The 20,621-nt window shown below is 51.1% G+C and overlaps 1 protein-coding gene and 1 non-coding gene across 6 annotated transcripts in view; both read right to left on the bottom strand.

Annotated features, from left to right (window-relative positions):
• The window catches only part of mov10l1 (Mov10 like RISC complex RNA helicase 1), a 117,296-nt gene that overhangs the window by 89,784 nt on the left and 6,891 nt on the right, over positions 1-20,621 (bottom strand). Inside the window, exon 1 of one of the 5 annotated variants that reach the window (XM_038811428.1) lies at positions 10,352-10,419. The exons of 2 other annotated variants lie outside the window; for them this stretch is intronic. The gene's annotated coding sequence lies outside the window, so the exon portion shown is untranslated. Of the gene's footprint in view, positions 1-10,007; positions 10,115-10,267; positions 10,287-10,351; positions 10,420-20,621 lie in introns of those variants that run through there. 2 more of the 5 variants (XM_038811432.1, XM_038811431.1) reach the window with 2 other exon arrangements.
• Positions 8,962-9,034, bottom strand: trnak-cuu. Its single transcript has one exon. It is a non-coding gene; the product is annotated as a tRNA-Lys (tRNA).

The following is a 20,621-nucleotide window of genomic DNA, read 5'->3' as shown; positions in this document are numbered from 1 at the left end:
CTTGACCTTCACCCCCCGCCACCCGCACAATCCCTTTCCAATCCCTCAATGCTCTAAGCAACATAGCCAATGCAAAACGCAATGGGGAGAGCAGACAACCCTGCCTTGTCCGCACACTTGCAACCGGTGCCTTATATATGAACTGGACCAATCTACCAACCCCTGCTCAAATCCAAACCGTCCCAATACCTCCCACAGATATTCCAACTCCACACGGTCGAAAGCCTTTCCCGCATCCATTGCCACTGCTACTTCCACTTCCTGACCCTCCGGGGCATCATAATCACGTTAAGCAACCTCCTCACATTTGCCGACAACTGCCTCCCCTTCACAAACTCCATTTGCTCCTCACATACCACCCCTTGGACGCAGTCCTCAATTCGTGAAGCCACCACCTTCGACAACAACGTAGCATCCACATTTAGCAACAGTATCGGACGGTAGGACTAACACTGCTCCGGAACCTTCTTTCTTCAGTATCAGGGAGGTGGATGCCTGCGATAGTGTAGTGGGGAGCACCCCCCTCTCCATTGCCTCGATGTATGCCCTCGCCAGCAGCCCCAGGTCCCCCGCAAACCTTTTATAAAACTCCACCGGGAACCCACCTGGGCCCGGGGCCTTCCCTGCGGCTTCGCCCCCTTATTCTCCATCACCTCTCTCAAGCCAATAGGGGCCCCCAATCCCCCCAGCCCCTCATCCACCCTGGGAAACCCCAACCCATCCATTCCCTCCCTCCCGGAGTCGCTGACTCATATAATCTCGTACAAAACTCTTCAAACACCACATTTACTGCCAAGGGTCCAGCAACCCACTTCCCGTCCTTCACTCTGCTAATCTCCCTCGCTGTCTCTGTTTCTTACGTTGGTGGGCCAGCACCCTGCTTGCCTTTTCCCCATACTTGTATATTACTCCCCTGGCCCTCCACAACTGCTCTTCCGCCTTCCCCATGGTCACCAATCCACACTCCATCTGGAGCCCCTCCCTTGACAACCCTGCCTCCAGGGCCTCCGAATGCCTCCTATCCACCCTCAGAACCTCTTCCACCAGCCTGCAGGTTCCGCCTTTTCCCTGTGTTCAGAATCAAAATAAACTCCCCCCCCCCCCCCCCACCCCGAGCCACTGCCTTGAGCGCCTCCAAAAGCATGGCGGCCATGACCTCCCCCGTGTCATTGAGCTCCACATACCCCCGGATGGCAGCCCTCACCATCTCGCACACCACCTCATCCACCCCCAACCCCACATCCAGCCTCCACTGCAGGCGATGCCATCCCCCCGTCCACTCACAAACCCACCCAGTACAGCATGTGGTCCGAAGCCACAATCGCCAAATACTCCGAGTCGACCATCCCCGCTGGCAATGCATTATCCACCACAAAAAAAGGACACCTTGGAGTACACCCAGTGCACATGGGAAAAGTACAAAAACTCCTTTGCCCTTGGCCTCCCAAGCCCCCTCCTCTCTCACCCCCCACCCCCCTTCTCCCCCCCACCCCACCACCCCCCTTCTCCCCACCACCCCCCTTCTCCCCCCCCACCCCCCTTCTCCCCCCACCCCACCACCCCCCTTCTCCCCCCCCACCCCCCTTCTCCCCCCCACCCCACCACCACCCCCCTTCTCCCCCCCACCCCACCACCCCCCTTCTCCCCCCCACCCCACCACCCCCCCTTCTCCCCCCCCCACCCCACCACCCCCCTTCTCCCCCCCACCCCACCACCACCACCCCCTTCTCCCCCCCACCACCCCCCTTCTCCCCCCCACCCCACCACCACCCCCCTTCTCCCCCCCCACCACCCCCCTTCTCCCCCCCACCCCACCACCCCCCTTCTCCCCCCCACCCCACCACCACCCCCCTTCTCCCCCCCACCACCCCCCTTCTCCCCCCCACCACCCCCCTTCTCCCCCCCCACCCCACCACCCCCCTTCTCCCCCCCCCCACCCCACCACCACCCCCCTTCTGCCCCCCCACCACCCCCCTTCTCCCCCCCACCCCACCACCCCCCTTCTCCCCCCCACCCCACCACCCCCCTTCTCCCCCCCACCCCACCACCACCCCCCTTCTCCCCCCCCACCCCACCACCACCCCCCTTCTCCCCCCCACCCCACCACCCCCCCTTCTCCCCCCCACCCCACCACCACCCCCCTTCTCCCCCCCACCACCCCCCTTCTCCCCCCCACCCCACCACCACCCCCCTTCTCCCCCCCCACCACCCCCCTTCTCCCCCACCCCACCCCCCTTCTCCCCACCCCACCCCACCACCCCCCTTCTCCCCCCCACCCCACCCCACCACCCCCCTTCTCCCCCCCACCCACCCCACCACCCCCCTTCTCCCCCCCCCACCCCACCCCACCACCCCCCTTCTCCCCCCCCCCACCCCACCCCACCACCCCCCTTCTCCCCCCCCACACCCCACCCCACCACCCCCCTTCTCCCCCCCCACCCCACCCCACCACCCCCCTTCTCCCCCCCCCACCACCCCACCCCACCACCCCCCTTCTCCCCCCCCACCCCACCCCACCACCCCCCTTCTCCCCCCCCACCACCCCCCTTCTCCCCCCCCACCACGCCCCTTCTCCCCCCCACCACCCCCCTTCTCCCCCCCCACCACCCCCCTTCTCCCCCCCCACCCCACCACCCCCCTTCTCTCCCCCCCACCCCACCACCCCCCTTCTCCCCCCCCACCCCACCACCCCCCTTCTCCCCCCCCCCACCCCACCACCCCCCTTCTCCCCCCCACCCCACTTCTCCCCCCCACCCCACCACCCCCCTTCTCCCCCCCCACCCCACCACCCCCCTTCTCCCCCCCACCCCACTTCTCCCCCCCCACCCCACCACCCCCCTTCTCCCCCCCCACCCCACCACCCCCCTTCTCTCCCCCCCCCCCCCACCACCCCCCATCTCTTTCTCCCAACCCCCCCCCCCCTGGAATCTGCCCCCACCTCGAATGCCACATGTTTGTTTACCAGCACCGCCACCCCCTTCGTCTTCAGATCCTGTCCCGATTGGAACACCTGCCCTACCCACCCTTTCCTCAACCTTATCTGATCCCCTATCGTTAAATGCGTCTCTTGCAGAAAAGCTATGCCCACCTTTAGACTCCTCAGGTGCGCGAACACACATGACCGGTTGACCGGCCCATTCAGCACCCTCTCATTCCACGTGACCAATCTGGTTACAGAACACCCCCCCCCCCCCCCCACTGGCGATCAATCATATCCCTTTTGGGCCTGCCCCCGGCCTGTGTCACGCACCCTCCAGGCCCATCGTCATCACTCCATTTCCAACTGCCCCAAACCAAATAACAACGCTACCTCCCTTGCTCCCATTAACTAGCCCGCCCAGCTAGCATGGCAGCCCCTTTCCAAAGTCTCCCAACCTCCTACCCCCACTGACTCCCCTCCTCCCGCCACACTCCCTCAGGAAACAAAGGAACAGGAAAAGGTGCACTCACCCTCAACACTCCCAAGCACCCAGTCACCAAGGCCAACAAAACATCTCAACAGAGAAAAAAAGTCTCCAGCAACTACTAAAAGGAAGCACTTCCTCACACCTCCTCCAAAGTTCAATGTCCTCCTTCTCTTGCCAGGCCATTGTCTCTTAAAAATTCCACTGCCGCCTCTGACATGCCAAAATAGTATTCTCCATTCTGGAAAGTCACCCAGAGGTGGGCAGGGTACAGCACTCCAAACTTCACCCCCTTCTTGGAAGAGGGCAGCCTTGGCCCGGTTAAATCCGGCCCTCCTCTGCACCCAGATCCTGGTACACCCACAGCTCGTTCCCCTCCCAGGTGCACTTCGTCGTCCGCCTCGCCCGCAGCAGAATCCTCTCTTTGTCCAAGAAGCGGTGCAACCGCACCACCATGGCACTTGGCGGCTCCCCCGCCTGCGGCCTCGTCAGTGCCCTGTTTGTTCGGTCGACCTCCAGTGGCTGGCCAAAGGCCTCCCCCTCCCCCCCCCATCAGCTTCTCCAACATCTTGGCCACATATGTGCCAGCCTCCACTCCTTCAATGCCTCTGGGCATCCCCACAATCTGCAGGTTTCGCTTTCTGGAACAGTTCTCCAGATCCTCCACCTTCTCCTTCAACCTCTTTTGTGTCCCCAGAGAGTGGCGTGTCATTGCTGCAGAAGGCTGTGGAGGCCAAGTCACTGAGCGTCTTTCTGACAGAGATACATAGGTTCTTGATTAATAAGGGGATCAGGGGTTACAGGGAGAAGGCAGGAGAATGGGGATGAGATACATACTCGCCATGATCGAATGGCGGAGCACTCAATGGGCCGAATGGCCTAATTCTGCACCTATATCTTATGATCTAATTGGAATTACAGGGAAGAGAAAAAGGTGATGCCATTACATGTTATCATGCTGGAAGCCATGTGGGTGCGGCCATTTCACATATTGCTTATTTGTACAGTTTGATTTTGTGATGAGCATTAAAACTCAATGTTTTCACCCCAATACTGTGATCCGGAAGGTAGACACATCCTACTGGCACAGTACAAAGGGCAGCACGGTAGCATTGTGGTTAGCACAATTGCTTCACAGCTCCAGGGTCCCAGGTTCGATTCCCCGCTTGGGTCACTGTCTGTGCGGAGTCTGCACATCGTCCCCGTGTGTGTGTGGGTTTCCTCCGGGTGCTCCAGTTTCCTCCCACAGTCCAAAGATGTGCAGGTTAGGTGGATTGGCTCTGCTAAATTGCCCTCAGTGTCCAAAATTTCCCTTAGTGTTGGGTGGGGTTACTGCACTTTCCAAGAGCCGGTGCAGACTCAATGGGCCGAATGGCCTCCTTCTGCACTGTAAATTCTATGAAACATTCTATGAAATAGAATTGGGATTTAGAGTAGGGATTTGCCCTTGGCCTCCCAAGCCCCCTCCTCTCTCACCCCCCCACCCCCCTTCTCCCCCCCACCCCACCACCCCCCTTCTCCCCACCACCCCCCTTCTCCCCCCCACCCCCCTTCTCCCCCCCACCCCACCCCACCACCCCCCTTCTCCCCCCCACCCCCCTTCTCCCCCCCCACCCCACCACCACCCCCCTTCTCCCCCCCACCCCCCTTCTCCCCCCCCCACCACCCCCCTTCTCCCCCCCACCCCACCACCACCCCCCTTCTCCCCCCCACCACCCCCCTTCTCCCCCCCCCACCCCACCACCACCCCCCTTCTCCCCCCCCCCACCACCCCCCTTCTCCCCCCCCCCCACCACCCCCCTTCTCTGAGTTGACTCAGTGACAACTCAAAAAACCTGCCCTGAGCTTGAAGCAACACATTTAATAAACATTCAAATCCAAGTTCTGACAATCACTGCAAGCTGCTTAATGTAGTCATACTACAACTTCCCACAATGCTGCAGTGTAGGTTAAAGCTGAAACAGTTTAATTTGGAATTTTATATCAGGTGGGGAAACAATCTGGAGGTAGTAGTCTAATGCTATTTCATCTTCACAGCTAACTTGTAGTATTTTTTATTTTAAAACAAATTAAGGCAGTCAATCCAGTTAAATAGCTTTAAATTCAACTTGGCTCTTAGAACTTCTGCTGGCAGTCAAACAAAAGTGAATAGAACTTTGCTTTGCACAAAAGGGTGCAAACCAGTGACCTCTATCATGTACAACAAGGGTGCCCAAACTTCAGTGTCTTGAGACATACTTTTTCCAATTTACACAATTTACCAGCATGGTCTTCCTCCCCTCCCCCATTGGGACAGTCAAACATGTTGCACGATATCGGCCTTACACTGCCCCACTATGGATAAAAGAGGAAATTGCACCAAGAACACTCATGCACACAATTACGTAAAGATTTCCTCCCCTAAAAGCCGCTGGATTTTTACAACAATCGGCTAGTTTTGCAGTGCTAGAATTTTAACCTGGTTTAATGCATTGAATTTAAATTCTCCAGCTGCACGATGGGAATTAAATCCTTGCCCTCCAGATCATTAATCCAGACTTCTGGATTACAAATCCGGTGGCATACGATTCTGTGCCCTAAAGAACAATGGGTTCATTGTTGCGTAATATTCAGTTGGCACTATGGGTCCGGGATATCATTTATTTTTCACATATACGTTAATAAATGAGGACAGCTTGTACTGTAGATCCTTACCCACTAGTAATTGGGTTGAACCCCAAGGATAAAATCTTACAACAATCAGTAAAGGCTACTTGTATTGCTCAAGACTTTTGCAGTCAACATGAGTAGGTGGGAGTTACATTTCATCAGTTCAAAGCTGCAAGGCTTATGTTCAGCCTGCTGCCAAACCAGTTAACAGGTGGAAAAATTCCAAAAATGTGCTAAATGCATTCTGCTTTCAAGCATCTTATGCAGGATGTTTGCAGCTGCCTTCACCAAAACACAACATGTATATAACTTTGTTTTTCTAACATGATACAAAGGTAGTTTTAAGGGATTTATATTTGTCAGATTAAACATTAGAAATAAAGTATAGTTTTAAGTGGGTTTAATTTAATATTGCTGTCCCTGGAAAGCACCTATAGATGGATTCAGGCTGGGCAAAGATGTTTGTGTGTGATTTCAGTTCCAATTGGGATTCTACTGTAATAGAAAGCTACGGCGCAATGAGTAAATATAGCTGATTGGCAACTAGAGGCCCTTGCAAGGAAAATAAATTCCTTTGATTTTTAGATTTAGCTGGATGCTACAGCAGTTGGCAGATAGACAGGCGGAGTGGGAACCACTCCCACAGCTCTGCTAGAAGCAGTGGTTTTTGAAAGCTGAGGGGGGACATCTCTCTCAGCTTTGCTACAATAAAACCCATACAATGAAATGAAATGAAAATCGCTTGTCACGAGTAGACTTCAACTAAGTTACTGTGAAAAGCCCCTAGTCGCCACATTCCGGCACCTGTCCAGGGAGGCTCGTACGGGAATCGAACCGTGCTGCTGGCCTGCTTTAAAAGCCAGCGATTTAGCCGAGTGAGCTAAACCAGCCCCAATGGTTATCTAAACAGCAGCTAGTTAAGGAAACTAGAGAAGTTAAATGAAAACAAGTTTCCAGGTGGTCTGAGGTTAAAGGTACAAGAACAGAGAACTGTTCAGTAAAGGCAGAGGATGGCTGAGTCGTCAGAATGACTTCTGAAGTGATTTTCAGGTTTGTGAAATGTTACTACAGACTGGAACAAGTTGAAATATCTGTGGGAATTGGTGGCTGGACGTTAACTGTGTAAAAGCAGTAGAGGCAAAGAAATCCTGAAAGGAGTTGGTGTACAATCCTGGCCTGGATTCACTGCTAAAAGTGGTGCGGAAGTTATGTTCACAAGAGTCTTTTGGAAAATGTGGAATGGATTTTGGCATGCAAACCGCTAATGAAAAGCATGATTGTGAGAGAAGATTATAAAACATGCTTTGGGGATTCGAGTTGGAAACTCTCATATGACAATCGAGGCGAAATCCACAGACAATAACTTGGGTTCAGAATAGAATGTGTTTGACCACAGCCAATGTGTGGTTTTAAAAAAGTGTGTTAATGAGACCTTTGCAGCTTCAAATCTGTCACCTGTATTAATCTTAAAATCTGTATGCAATTGTTCACCTGAGGGGAGAGTAAAAATGTATTTATTATAAATCAAATTTTTCCATGTTAGCAGTCTTGTGATATGCTTCCTCCACGTTTGATGAAAAAATTTACAAATTATAGTCTTCTGAGCCAGGGTTCCATTCTGGGTTTCCCCATATAGTTACAAAACTAACTGGGATCATAACAATCTTCATATTAAGGTTATGCTTGCCTTTTCCATGGAGAAAGCATGCATCTCACATGTACAGTGCACAGAAAATGCACAGAATGCACCAGTCGAAGGAAAGTAGTTACCAATCAACATTTTAGGCACTGCTAATCTAGAAGGACAAGGTTGGCAGATGCATGGGAGCACCACCACCTGAGGTTCCCCTCCAAGCCACATACCATGTGGTTATTGTAATTTGGGCAATGTCTCATGTTGCAAAACAGACCATTCCTCAACAACCAAAGCACGACCTGAAGTGCAATGTATCTGATAATGCAGTACATGTTTAGTGCGGCCACTTTAAGTCCTCGTTTGCACAACATACAGCAACACTGATCTCAATAATGAGCTACAGATGGCTGGGAGAATCTTTCCCAGCGAGCGGTCCAAGGAATCAAATTAAAAAAGTAGCTACAACACAGATACAGCTACATAACCCAATAAAGAAATATTAAACCTAGAGTCCCTTATAATGAGGCAAGAGAACTCATCAATCACCCGGTGTAACCTCATTAATGAAAAAGACAATTCCAACAAACTTAATTTGATCTCTGCATGGGTTCCAATTTACAACTGCTGGTCTTCAGTAAAGTATTACTCAACGGTCAGGTTCACTCAGTGATGGCACTTTTGCTCAAGTCAGATTATTAAGAGTTCAAACCCCAATCCACAATTCGAGCAGGCAGCAAATTAAGCTTGTACTTCGTACATACTGCACTGTTGGAGCAACTGCCTTTAGGATGCAATGTTGAATGGTTTAAGTTGCAAGATGATCCCACAGTACTATTCAAAAAGGAGAGCTCTCCCAGTATCTGGAATAATCATAGAATAGAATCATAGAATCCCTACAGTAAAGGAGGCCATTCTGTCCATCAAGTCTGCACTGACCCACTCCTCTGCCCTATCCCTGTAACCCCACCTAACCTTTGCACACTAGGGCAATTTAATCATGGCCAATCTGTAGATGGACTTTAAAGTGGTTTCACAGGTCGGCGCAACATCGAGGGCCGAAGGGCCTGTACTGTGCTGTAATATTCTATTGTTCTAAATCCACCTAACCTGCATATCTTGGGACTGTGTGAGGAAACCGAGCATCCGGAGGAAACCCTTGCAGACGCAGGGAGAATGTACAAACTGCAAAGTCGCCCAAGGCTGGGATTGAACATGGATTCCTTGCACTGAAGCAGCAGTGTTAACCACTGTGCTACCCCAGGAGCAGAACTTCGCCCAATGTGGAGCTCGAACCCATGGCCCTGAAATTAAGAGCCTCATGCTCTACCAACTGAGCTACCTGGGCAGATAATGTCCTCTAACAAGACCCCACAACACAAGTTAGCCAGTTTATTTGTCTTGCAAATGTCAAGGTGTTGTTCAGAGGGTTGTGCTTCAAATTCCATTTCAGACACTCAAGTACAGCAGTGAGAAAGGGCTACTGGTGCAGTTGCTGGCTTTTGGATAATCCATTAAATTGAGGCCTCAATTGCCAACCAAACATCACTGGGGCAAAATGTGTGGGAGGGTAACAACAGTTGGGTGTGTGCACTCATGCATGCAGAGACATTATTGTTTGATATTGGATGAACTAGTGATTGTGCTAATTGAGAAAAAAAATCAGCAAATTCATATCACAAACAGATTTGCATAAGCAGGGACATCTCTTCTCTGTGGGGGAGTAAAGAAAGGGTAAACTATTGCCAGTTACATTGAATTGCAATATTCTGAATTAACTGAGACCAGGAATTCCCCCCCCCCCCCCCCCCCTAATTTTTAGATCCAGATCAGCATGTTTATTTCTGAAGATATAGATACTATCAGATCTTGGGATTCATTAAGTAGGACTCAATCTCTGCAACTAGATGGCGCACAAGAGAACAAAACTGAGTTCAGTTAACATAGCCTCCAGAAATATAAACTTGTACAGTACTTGGATTACAAGACCAAAACATGAAGCAATTTTGTTCCCATCTCTCTCCCCGCCCCAATATACGAAAATAAACAAGAAAACCACAAATGTATTAACCAGAATCTGATAAAAACGCATGCATAAATCATTTTAATAAAATGACGCATTCGAATTTAAGTACATAAGAAATAATTTCCGTATATCCGACTATAACACACTAGGAAAAGGAATTTGCATTCACTTTTTAAAAAGATGTTGCAATTTTTTAAAAATCAGCAAAAGCAACTACGAAGTTGCCAGGTTCCTGTAAACGCCAAGCTCATTCACTTCAGGGCCGTTAGAGAAGGAAACCTGCTCTAAGCCTTACCTGGTCTGGCCTAGCCTATATGCGACTCCTCATATCAATGCGGTTAAACTCTTGGCTGCACCCTGAGCAAACAGTTCAACAAGAAAGCCCACCAGCACCTTCTCAGGGTAACTTAGGGTGTGGACAATAAATGATAATTTACCAACCAACGCCCCATATCCCTAGAGAAAAGGGGACCCTGTGTGTGTGTATAGTGAGAGAGAGTGTGTGCGTTGTGGTGCGAGTACGAGGGTGTGAACCATTGCAGTTTGATGAGTTACCATGGGACATACTCCATCACCATCATTTCTCGCACGGCTTGTTAGCATTATCAAGAAAAAGAGAAGCATGAACTTTCCATTCACCTGAACTGAACCCACACCAGTTCCTGTAGCTGACGCCACCCTGTGTAACACAACGTCAGAGCATGGCAACAATGGCCGCTTCTGCGCAGGCGCTGCTGACATCACACTGGCAATGGAACGTGTGGTTCGGGCGTTTCCGGGGTTCTGGGTAACCACGTGCTGAATGTAAATCAATGGCCATTCAGCGTTGATCCTGCTCAGCTTTGTGTTCTCCTTAAAGCTTATGTTTCATAAAGTCCGTCTTTCAGTTGCCCATGCTCCAGGAATATAAGCTAAATGTAATTATCAAGGCCATGCCTTTTCTTTCAGATGCCAGCCCCTGCAGTGCGATTAAAGTATGGTCCTTCAGACAATTTTTAAAAAACTGCCTTTTCCCCCAACAGATTTCTAATAGAAACAAAACAGAAAATACTCTGCATGTCTGGCAGATTCTGTGGAGAGGTCATTTCATTGGATGCTGCCAGGCCTGATGAGTATTTCCAGTGCTCTCTGTTTTTATTTCATATTTACAGTATGCACAGTTTTCTGCTGTTCTAATGCATGTGACCCTGCTCTCTTCAGGATTGCTATTTGCAGTTGTACGGTTTTTATTTTAGCATTTTTACGATAGCTCTTTTGTTCCTCTGCAAGAACACCTGAATCAATATGTAACACAACAGATTTATTTTTTATTTTGGAAAGCCCACATCTCTTTGCATTACTTTTCCGCATCCTTTTTAAAATTTAGAACATAGAACATAGAACAGTACAGCACAGAATAGGCCCTTCGGCCCTCAATGTTGTGCCGAGCAATGATCACCCTACTGAAGCCAACGTATCCACCCTATACCAGTAACCCCCCCCCCCCCCCCCCCCCACCCCCCATTAACCTTATTTTTTAGGACACTATGGGCAATTTATCATGGCCAATCCACCTAACCCGCACATCTTTGGACTGTGGGAGGAAACCGGAGCACCCGGAGGAAACCCACGCACACACGGGGAGGACATGCAGACTCCGCACAGACAGTGACTGTGACCGAGCCGGGAATTTCTTCTGAATTTTATCCGGAGTCCTTTATTCTCTATTTGTGACAAGAGATGCCATGGTAAATACCCTATTTTGGGTGGGACAATAAGAGCATGATTGCTTTTGAATGATCTAGTTCAAACAGGTTTTTATTTGTGAACAGGTCCTAAATCAACTGTCAAGCAACATGAGAGGCGTATGAACAATGTACTATTATGCAAAGCTGCTGTGATTGGAAACAAAAGCAGTTAGAATATTACTGAGGGAGTAAAATAATATTTTTGCTAGCCAAAGTGCAAAGTAAGTTGCACTATGAGATACATATATGAAATCAATGGTGAGATAACACTGCACAATGGCCTTGAGTTCAAATATGTTTGTTTTAGTTAAAAATACTTAATTCACCATGGGGTCACTGAATTCAATCAGGCTGTAGAATAGAAATATGCTGTTTTGGCACTGAATTTCATAGAATTTACAGTGCAGAAGGAGGCCATTCGGTCCATTGAGTCTGCACTGGCTCTTGGAAAAAGCACCCTACCCAGGTCCACACCTCCACCCTATCCCCATAACCCAGTAACCCCACCCAACACTAAGGGCAATTTGGACACGAAGGGCAATTTATCATGGCCAATCCACCTAACCTGCACATCTTTGGATTGTGGGAGGAAACCAGAGCACCCGGAGGAAACCCATGCACACATGGGAGAATGTGCAGATTCCACACAGACAGTGATCCAAGCTGGGAATCGAACCTGGGACGCTGGAGCTGTGAAGCAATTATGCTAACCACAATGCTACCATGCTGCCCATTGACTCCAATCACCTATTCCCCCTGTTTTACTATGCTCCCAATCAACTGGAGTGCTGGGACGAATGCTTAGTAAGAAATTAAGGGCTATTTTTGTCCAAATCACCTTGTGGCTATTAAGGATACTGAATCTCCTTATCAACCATGTATATAATAGTATAATAAATTGAAGCTCTTTGAAATTTCTCCTGAACATGAAAATATTGATTGATGATTTAAAACAAAGTGAAGAACATGATTCAATTTCGGTGTTCAAACTTGACTAGCAGTATTTCTCATACATAGGGCAGGATTCTCTGTCAGCCGTGGTACAATCAGGAAATGCGATTGGGTAGAGAATACGCTTCCGATGCCGTAAGCAGGTCAAGGAGACACAGCCGGAGTGATGCACATCCAGAGTGGGAAGTTGGAACTTGGTAATTTGGTGCAGTGAGGTCATCAGGAAAGGTAAGTGGGTAAGTCCAATACTGCTGTTTTTCAGTTAAAAGTGCAGTGTGTCGCTTAGTGTCTGATTGGCTGAAGCTGCCCCCACCCTCATTGCTGAGAGGCAGTTATCTGTTTGAAGCTTAAGTAGTGTGAGTCACCCTGGTTAGCTGAGGTCTGTATAAAAGACAGACAGAAAGCCCACTCAGTAAGCTTTGCGCAGGTCAAGGAGACTCAGCCTGAGTGAGACACATTCAGAGTGGGAATTGGAACTTGGTAATTTGGTGCAGTGAGGTAATTCGGTACAGAGTGGGGGAAGGTGTTTTTTCCCTACCGTTTTGTTCTCTTTCTTCTGGCCTGTAACTTTTAATCTGCAGGGAGAGAACCAGAGAGCATCCTGGGAAGGTAAGTGTTTTTTATTTTTATTACCTTTTCAAATTGTGTGGGGGGGAAAACTGAAGTGACATCAAGCTGTGATCTGATTGGCTGGTTGGGAATATACACTAAATTTAAGAATGAAACATTGTTAAACTAATTAAATATAATTACTTGATTACAATTTAGAGGGGTATCTAAGCCAGAGATCGGAGAGTACTATATTTAGCTTTCACATTTATAGTAGAAACTAGTGCTAGGAAACATATAGTTAACAGTAACTTTTTTAAAAAATTTTAAATTTAATTTACTAATTAATTAACGCGATGTCAATTAGAGGGGTGCAGTGCTCTGACTGTGAGATGTGGCAGGTCTGGGAGGCTTCCAGCACCCCGGATGGCTTCATCTGCAGAAAGTGCACCCAACTGGAGCTGCTCACAGACTGTATGGTTCGGTTGGAGCAACAGTTGGATGCACTTAGGAGCACGCAGGTGGCGTGATAGATAGCAGTTATATAAATGTGGTCACACCCAAGGTGTAGGCAGAGAGATGGGTGACCACCAGAAGGGGCAGGCAGTCAGTGCAGGAATCCCCTGTGGTTTTCCCCCTCTTGAACAGGTATACTCCTTTGGATACTGTTGGGGGGGATAGCCTATCAGGGGAAAACAGCAGCAGCCAGAGCAGTGGCACCACGGCTGGCTCTGATGTTCAGCAGGGAGGGTCAAAGCGCAGAAGAGCAATAGTCATAGGGGACTCTATAATCAGGGACACAGATAGGCGCTTCTGTGGACGTGAAAGAGACTCCAGGATGGTATGTTGCCTCCCTGGTGCCAGGGTCCAGGATGTCTCAGAACGGGTGGCGGGCATCCTAAAGGGGGAGGGCAAGCAGGCAGAGGTCATTGTACATATTGGTACTAACGACATATGCAGGAAGGGGCATGAGGTCCTGCAGCAGGAGTTCAGGGAGCTAGGCAGAAAGTTAAAAGACAGGACCTCTAGGGTTGTAACTCAGGATTACTCCCTGTGCCACTTGCCAGTGAGGCTAGAAATAGGAAGATAGAGCAACTAAACATGTGGCTAACAGCTGGTGTAGGAGAGAGGGTTTCCGTTATCTGGACCACTGGGAGCTCTTCCGGGGCAGGTGTGACCTGTATAAGAAGGAACGGTTGCATCTAAACTGTAAAGGCATAAATATCCTGGCTGCAAGGTTTACTAGTGTCACACAGGAGGGTTTAAACTAGTATGGCAGGGGGGTGGGTACCGGAGCAATAGGTCAGATGATGAAAGCGTTGAGGGAGAACTAGGGAATAGGGCCAGTATGGCTCTGAGGAAGAGCAGAGAGGGAGATGTTGCTGAAAACAGCGGGTCTGGTGACCTGAAGTGCATATGTTTTAATGCAAGAAGTATTACGGGTAAGGCAGATGAATTTAGAGCTTGGATTAGTACTTGGAACTATGATGTTGTTGCCATTACAGAGACCTGGTTGAGGAAGGATAGGATTGGCAGCTAAACATTCCAGGTGGGATAGAGGGGGATGTAAAAGGGGTGGCGGAGTTGCGCTACTGGTTAGAAAGAATATCACAGCTGTACTACGGGAGGACACCTCAGAGGGCAGCAAGGCTATATGGGTAGAGATCAGGAATAAGAAGGGTGCAGTCACAATGTTCGGGGTTTAGTACAGGCCTCCCAACAGCCAACGGGAGATCGAGGAACAGATAGGTAGACAGATTTTGGAAATGAGTAAAAACAACAGGATTGTTGTGATGGGAGACTTCAACTTTCCCAATATTGACTGGGACTCACTTAGTGCTAGGGGCTTAGACGGGGCAGAGTTTGTAAGGAGCATCCAGGCGGGCTTCTAAAAACAATATGTAGATAATCCAACTAGGGAAGGGGCTGTACTGGACCTGGTATTGGGGAATGAGCCCGGCCAGGTGGTAGAAGTTTTAGTAGGGGAGCATTTTGGAAACAGTGACCACAATTCAGTAAGTTTTAAAGTGCTGATGGACAAGGATAAGAGTGGTCCTAGGATGAATGTGTGAAATTGGGGGAAGGCTAATTATAACAATATTAGGCAGGAACTGAAGAATCTAGATTGGGGGGCGGATGTTTGAGGGTAAATCAACATCTGACATGTGGGAAGGTTTCAAATGTCAGTTGAAAGGAATTCAGGACCGGCACGTTCCTGTGCGGAAGAAGGCTAAATACAGCAAATTTCGGGAACCTTGGATAACTAGAGATATTGTAGGCCTCATCAAAAAGAAAAAGGAGGCATTTGTCAGAGCTAGAAGGCTGCAAACAGACAAAGCCTGTGTGGAATATAAGGAAAGTAGGAAGGAACTTAAGCAAGGAGTCAGGAGGGCTAGAAGGGGTCACGAAAAGTAATTGGCAAATAGGGTTAAGGAAAATCCCAAGGCTTTCTACAAGTACATAAAAAGCAAAAGGGTAGCCAGGGAAAGGTTTGGCCCACTGAAGGATAGGCAAGGGAATCTATGTGTGGAGCCAGTTGAAATGGGCGCGGTACTAAATGAATACTTTGCATCAGTATTCACCAAAGAGAAGGAATTGGTGGATGTTGAGTCTGGAGAAGGGTGTGTAGATAGCCTTGGTCACATTGAGATCCAAAGAGGCGAAGTGTTGGGCGTCTTGAAAAATATTAAGGTAGATAAGTCCCCAGGGCCTGATGGGATCTATCCCAGAATACTGAAGGAGGCTAGAGAGGAAATTGCTGAGGCCTTGACAGAAATCTTTGGATCCTCACTGTCTTCAGGTGATATCCCGGAGGACTGGAGAATAGCCAATGTTGTTCCTTTGTTTAAGGAGGGTAGCAAGGATAATCGAGGGAACTACAGGCCGGTGAGCCTTACGTCAGTGGTAGGGAAATTACTGGAGAGAATTCTTCAAGACAGGATCTACTCCCATTTGGAAGCAAATGGACATATTAGCGAAAGGCAGCATGGTTTTGTGAAGGGGAGGTCGTGTCTCACTAACTTGATACAGTTTTTTGAAGAGGCCACAAAAATGATTGATGCAGGTAGGGCAGTGGATGTTGTCCATATGAACTTCAGTAAGGCCTTTGACAAGGTCCCTCATGGCAGACTGGTACAAAAGGTGAAGTCACATGGGATCAGTGGTGAGCTGGCAAAATGGATAAAGAACTGGCTAGCTCGTAGAAGCAGAGTAGCAGCAATGGAAGGGTGCTTTTCTAATTGGAGGGCTGTGTCTATTGGTGTTCTGCAGGGATCAGTGCTGGGACCTTTGCTGTTTGAAGTATATATAAATGATTTGGAGGAAAATGTAACTGGACTGATTAGTAAGTTTGCAGACGACACAAAGGTTGGTGGAATTGCGGATAGCGATGAGGACTGTCAGAGGATACAGCGGATTTAGATCGTTTGGAGACTTGGGCGGAGAGATGGCAGATGGAGTTTAATCCGGACAAATGTGAGGTAATGCATTTTGGAAGGTCTAATGCAGGTAGGGAATATACAGTGAACGTAGAACCCTCAAGAGTATTGAAAGTCAGAGAGATCTCGGTGTACAGGTCCACAGGTCACTGAAAGCGGCAAGACAATGGAGAAGGTAGTCAAGAAGGCATACGGCATGCTTGCCTTCATTGGCCAGGGCATTGAGTATAAGAATTGGCAAGTCATGTTGCAGCTGTATAGAACCTTAGTTAGGCCACACTTGGAGTATAGTGTTCAATTCTGGTCACCACACTACCAGAAGGATATGGATTCTTTAGAGAGGGTGCAGAAGAGATTTACCAGGATGTTGCCTGGTATGGAGGGCATTAGCTATGAGGAGAGGTTGAATAAACTCGGTTTGTTCTCACTGGAACGACGGAGGTTGAGGGGCAACCTGATAGAGGTCCACAAAATTATGAGGGGCATAGACAGAGTGGATAGTCAGAGGCTTTTTCCCAGGGTAGAGGAGTCAGTTACTCGGGGGCATAGGTTTAAGGTGCGAGGGGCAAGGTTTAGAGGAGATGTACGAGGCAGGTTTTTTTTACACAGAGGGTAGTGGGTGCCTGGAACTCGTTGCTGGAGTAGGTGGTGGAAGCAGGGACGATAGTGACATTTAAGGGGCATCTTGACAAATACATGAATAGGCTGGGAATAGAGGGATACAGACCCAGGAAGTGTAGAAGATTTTAGTTCAGACGTTTAGTTTTAGTTTAGGGCAGCATGGTTGGCAGAGGCTTGGAGGGCCGAAATGCCTGTTCCTGTGGTGTACTTTTCTTTGTTCTTTGTTCTTTGAAATTGCGGCAAGTGCCAGTTTCACACCAAATCACAATTCTCCGTTGCCTTGACAGCGGCGTCAATGCGTTCCAGAACGCATACACAGTTAATGCCATTGCCATTCCATTAGCGGACCTGACCCAGTATTCTCCGGGGCCTCCGTGATTCTCTGCCTCCATCGGGGCAAATTCCCGATGGCGAGCTTCACACGTGCTGTTAAAAATTGTGAAACTGGCGGCGTAGCTGATGAAGGAGGAAGAGGAGGTAAGACACGGAGAGGCGTGACCGTGGGCTGACAGACCTGACAATGGCAGGGCTGGCTCGGGGGGAGGGGGGGGGGGGGGGGGGAGGAGGAGATGCTGCAAGGGCCGGGGAGGCAGGGTTGGTGGCAGGGGGACAGACCATGTGCCCGGTTTGAGCCCCCCTCTCCCCCCTGCAGGACTGGAGCGGTGCCCAGGCATGGACTGCCAGTGCCATCTTGGTGCTCACCCCACTGACCACCCACCCTGGTTCTGCAGAATAATGCCGGCCGTATGGATGCTCCCACCACACCACCCCCGCACCCCACCCTCCGCCAAACCAGCACCCCCCTCCCAACTGGCCATCACCCACCAGGCGGGACATCACGCGATCCACCCAGGGCAATGCCCACAAGTAGCCCCTACAAGGGGGAGCAGGACGGGGACAGTGGAGCATACTGCTGGCATGGACCAGGCAATGAAGGTAGCAGAGATGAGTGCCAGGGCCAGAGGCCCCCATTGTTCCGGCCCCTGGTGGGCCTGAGATGTAGAGAGGAGTAAGGGAGGGGGACATGCGGGGGCATGGTCTGCATTGCCAACCAGGGCCCGCATTGCCAACCAGGGCCGCCATGTACCCCGTTGGACCTGGTTGGGCACCGGGGGGGGGGGGGTACGCACCATGTTAACATATCGGCCTTTCAGCCTCTGCAGACAATGGATATTGGATTTCAACCAGCAATAGTGGCCTTCCTCCTAGTCGCCATAGCCCTGGGGGCTGCCATGCGGCGGTACGATCTGGAATTGCTCGTGGAGGAGGAAGCTGCAGCTGCGGAGCATGCAACAGCGAAGCTTCAGCAGCAGAACTGGAGGGAGCCACTGAGGATAGAGAGCTGGCCACCCAACAGGCCGAGGAGAAGGTGCAAAGGAGGCGCCGCATGAGGCCTCGCGAGTACCGGCAATGCCTGTTATTCGAGGGCCTGTCGGACCGGGCATGCCATTGAAGACTCCGTCTGAGCAGGGGGCAGTGCAACATATCTGCCAGATAGTGGCGCACTTGGCACCATGGGGGAATGGGGGAGGGCAACTGTTTCCTGTGGCCGTCAAGGTGTCGGGCGCCCTGAACATTTACGCCATGGAGTCCTTCCAGGCGCCGAGTGGGGACCTGTCCGGGATCTCACATACCTTGGTGCAGAGGTGCATCCGCGCCGCCAAGGTGGCCTTATATGCCAGTCGGCACAATACGTCCATTTCAATGTGGACCGAGCCCACCAGGATGCCCGGAGAACAGGATTCGCCTCCATTGGGATTCCGCTGGTCCAGGGGATGATCGATGGGATGCATGGCGCCTTATGAGCACCTGCAGATGTCAGGCCGCTCTTCACAAACCAAAAGGGATTCCACTCGATGAGCGTGCAGCTGATCTGCGACCAGCAGATGCACATCATGCACGTCTGTGCCTGATACCCAGGAAATGTGCACGACACTTTCATTCTGGCACACTCTATCCCCGGCATGTAGAGGCGCATCCCCGGCTGGGGATTGGCTCCTGGGCGACAGGGGTTGTCCGCTGCAGTCGTGGCTGATGACACCTATCCGGAGGCCACAGAATGATGCGGAGACCTGCTACAACAACGCCAACGCAGCAACCAAGAGCGTGAATGAGCGGTGCTTTGGCCTCCTGAAGATGCAGTTCAGGTCCCTGCAGTATGCTGGGAGGGTCGCCCGCATCATGGCAGCCTGTTGTGTCCTCCACAACATCGCGCAGCAGAGTGCCGACGTGCTGGAGGAGGATGAATACCCAGTTCTCAACCGATGAGGAGGATGCGGGGAGGGCGAGGATGTACAGGACGTGGGGCCGAGGCAGGCATGGGAGGCCACACTACGTGTGCACCAGGACCAACCCACACGGGCCGCTCTGATCGCTTCCAGGTTCATCAACTAGGTGGGGGACGGGCCAGGGGCATGGACACCACATCCCACCTCCACCCCACCCCCCAGCAACCCCACCACCCCGCCTGCAACCCCTCCATGATACATACCTGCCGCACTACAGGGGTGTGGGCCCTGGGTTGGCAGTATCAGCAGGTCTGGTCCATGGGATAGAGGATGAAGAAAACCCACTCTGCGATGACATCTGGTACTCCGCATCATTCGACACCGTATGAATTCTACCCAGGATATCACTTTCCACCGTCCATCTGGGTGATCCCTGCATGCGACCGGGCCATTGCATCACACGGTCCCATCGAATCCCTGGGGTGGCAGAGGTGAGGACGGCGGGGCCGGAGTGGGGGGGGGGACACCGGAGCGGTGAGCGCTGGCTGAACTGAGGACCCAATCTCCAGAAAACTGCCACCTCCCCTCCACCTCTGCGGCCAGCCCGGTCCAGCCCACCCCTCACACCCTTCTGACACAGCACCGAGGCAGGTTATTAAATTATGAACAGATGTGAAAAAATATATACAGAGTCCATGCCTTAGCTCCATAACTAACTGTGCCCTGCACCCATGGCAATGTAACTTTCTGGCTTTACGGGTCCTAACGCTACGTTTAGGTAGATCCCTGGGCAGTACATCAGGAGTGAAGGCAGCTTGTTGTGATTCCCACTCGACGACCTGGGTCCCCTTTAGCGGCTGTCTTCTGGGGCGACTGGGCCTGGATGCACCTGGCTGCTGGGGTGTCCCAGGTGGCTTGGTGCCGCCCTGTTCGCCCGCTGCTCAGGGACAGGAGTGGGGAGCCCGAGGTGCTGCGGTGTTCTGGCATCTCCCCTGTGGGAGTCACCGGCATTGCCCCCATCACCTCCTCGTCCCTCAGGATGCCTGAGTATGCAGGGGGGAGAGGTGCGAGCAGAGCTAACCCCTGAGGCTCCCTACCTCCTAGTGCGGCCAGCCCTGTGTGGTGATATAACCACTGTAGATACGCGTACTTGCAGTAGGGGGATGTATGGCTGAAGATTGTACATGTCTCGAGTCTTTGTGTGCAATTGTTAGCGCCACACCCTGGAGGCTGGTTGCCGTTTCGGCCAGGGTCTGCATGCTCGTGGCCATGGAGCACAGGTAGTGGACTACCTACTGCGCCACATCACACTGCAACTGTGCCACAACCTTCTGGGTCTGTGCCACATCAGTTAGTGTCTGCGTCATCTCCCTCTGGGACTGGGCCACCTCACTCT

Source organism: Scyliorhinus canicula, chromosome 11, assembly GCF_902713615.1.
Source record: "Scyliorhinus canicula chromosome 11, sScyCan1.1, whole genome shotgun sequence".
NCBI lineage: Eukaryota > Metazoa > Chordata > Chondrichthyes > Carcharhiniformes > Scyliorhinidae > Scyliorhinus > Scyliorhinus canicula.
This window is presented reverse-complemented; position numbering and strand designations above follow the sequence as displayed.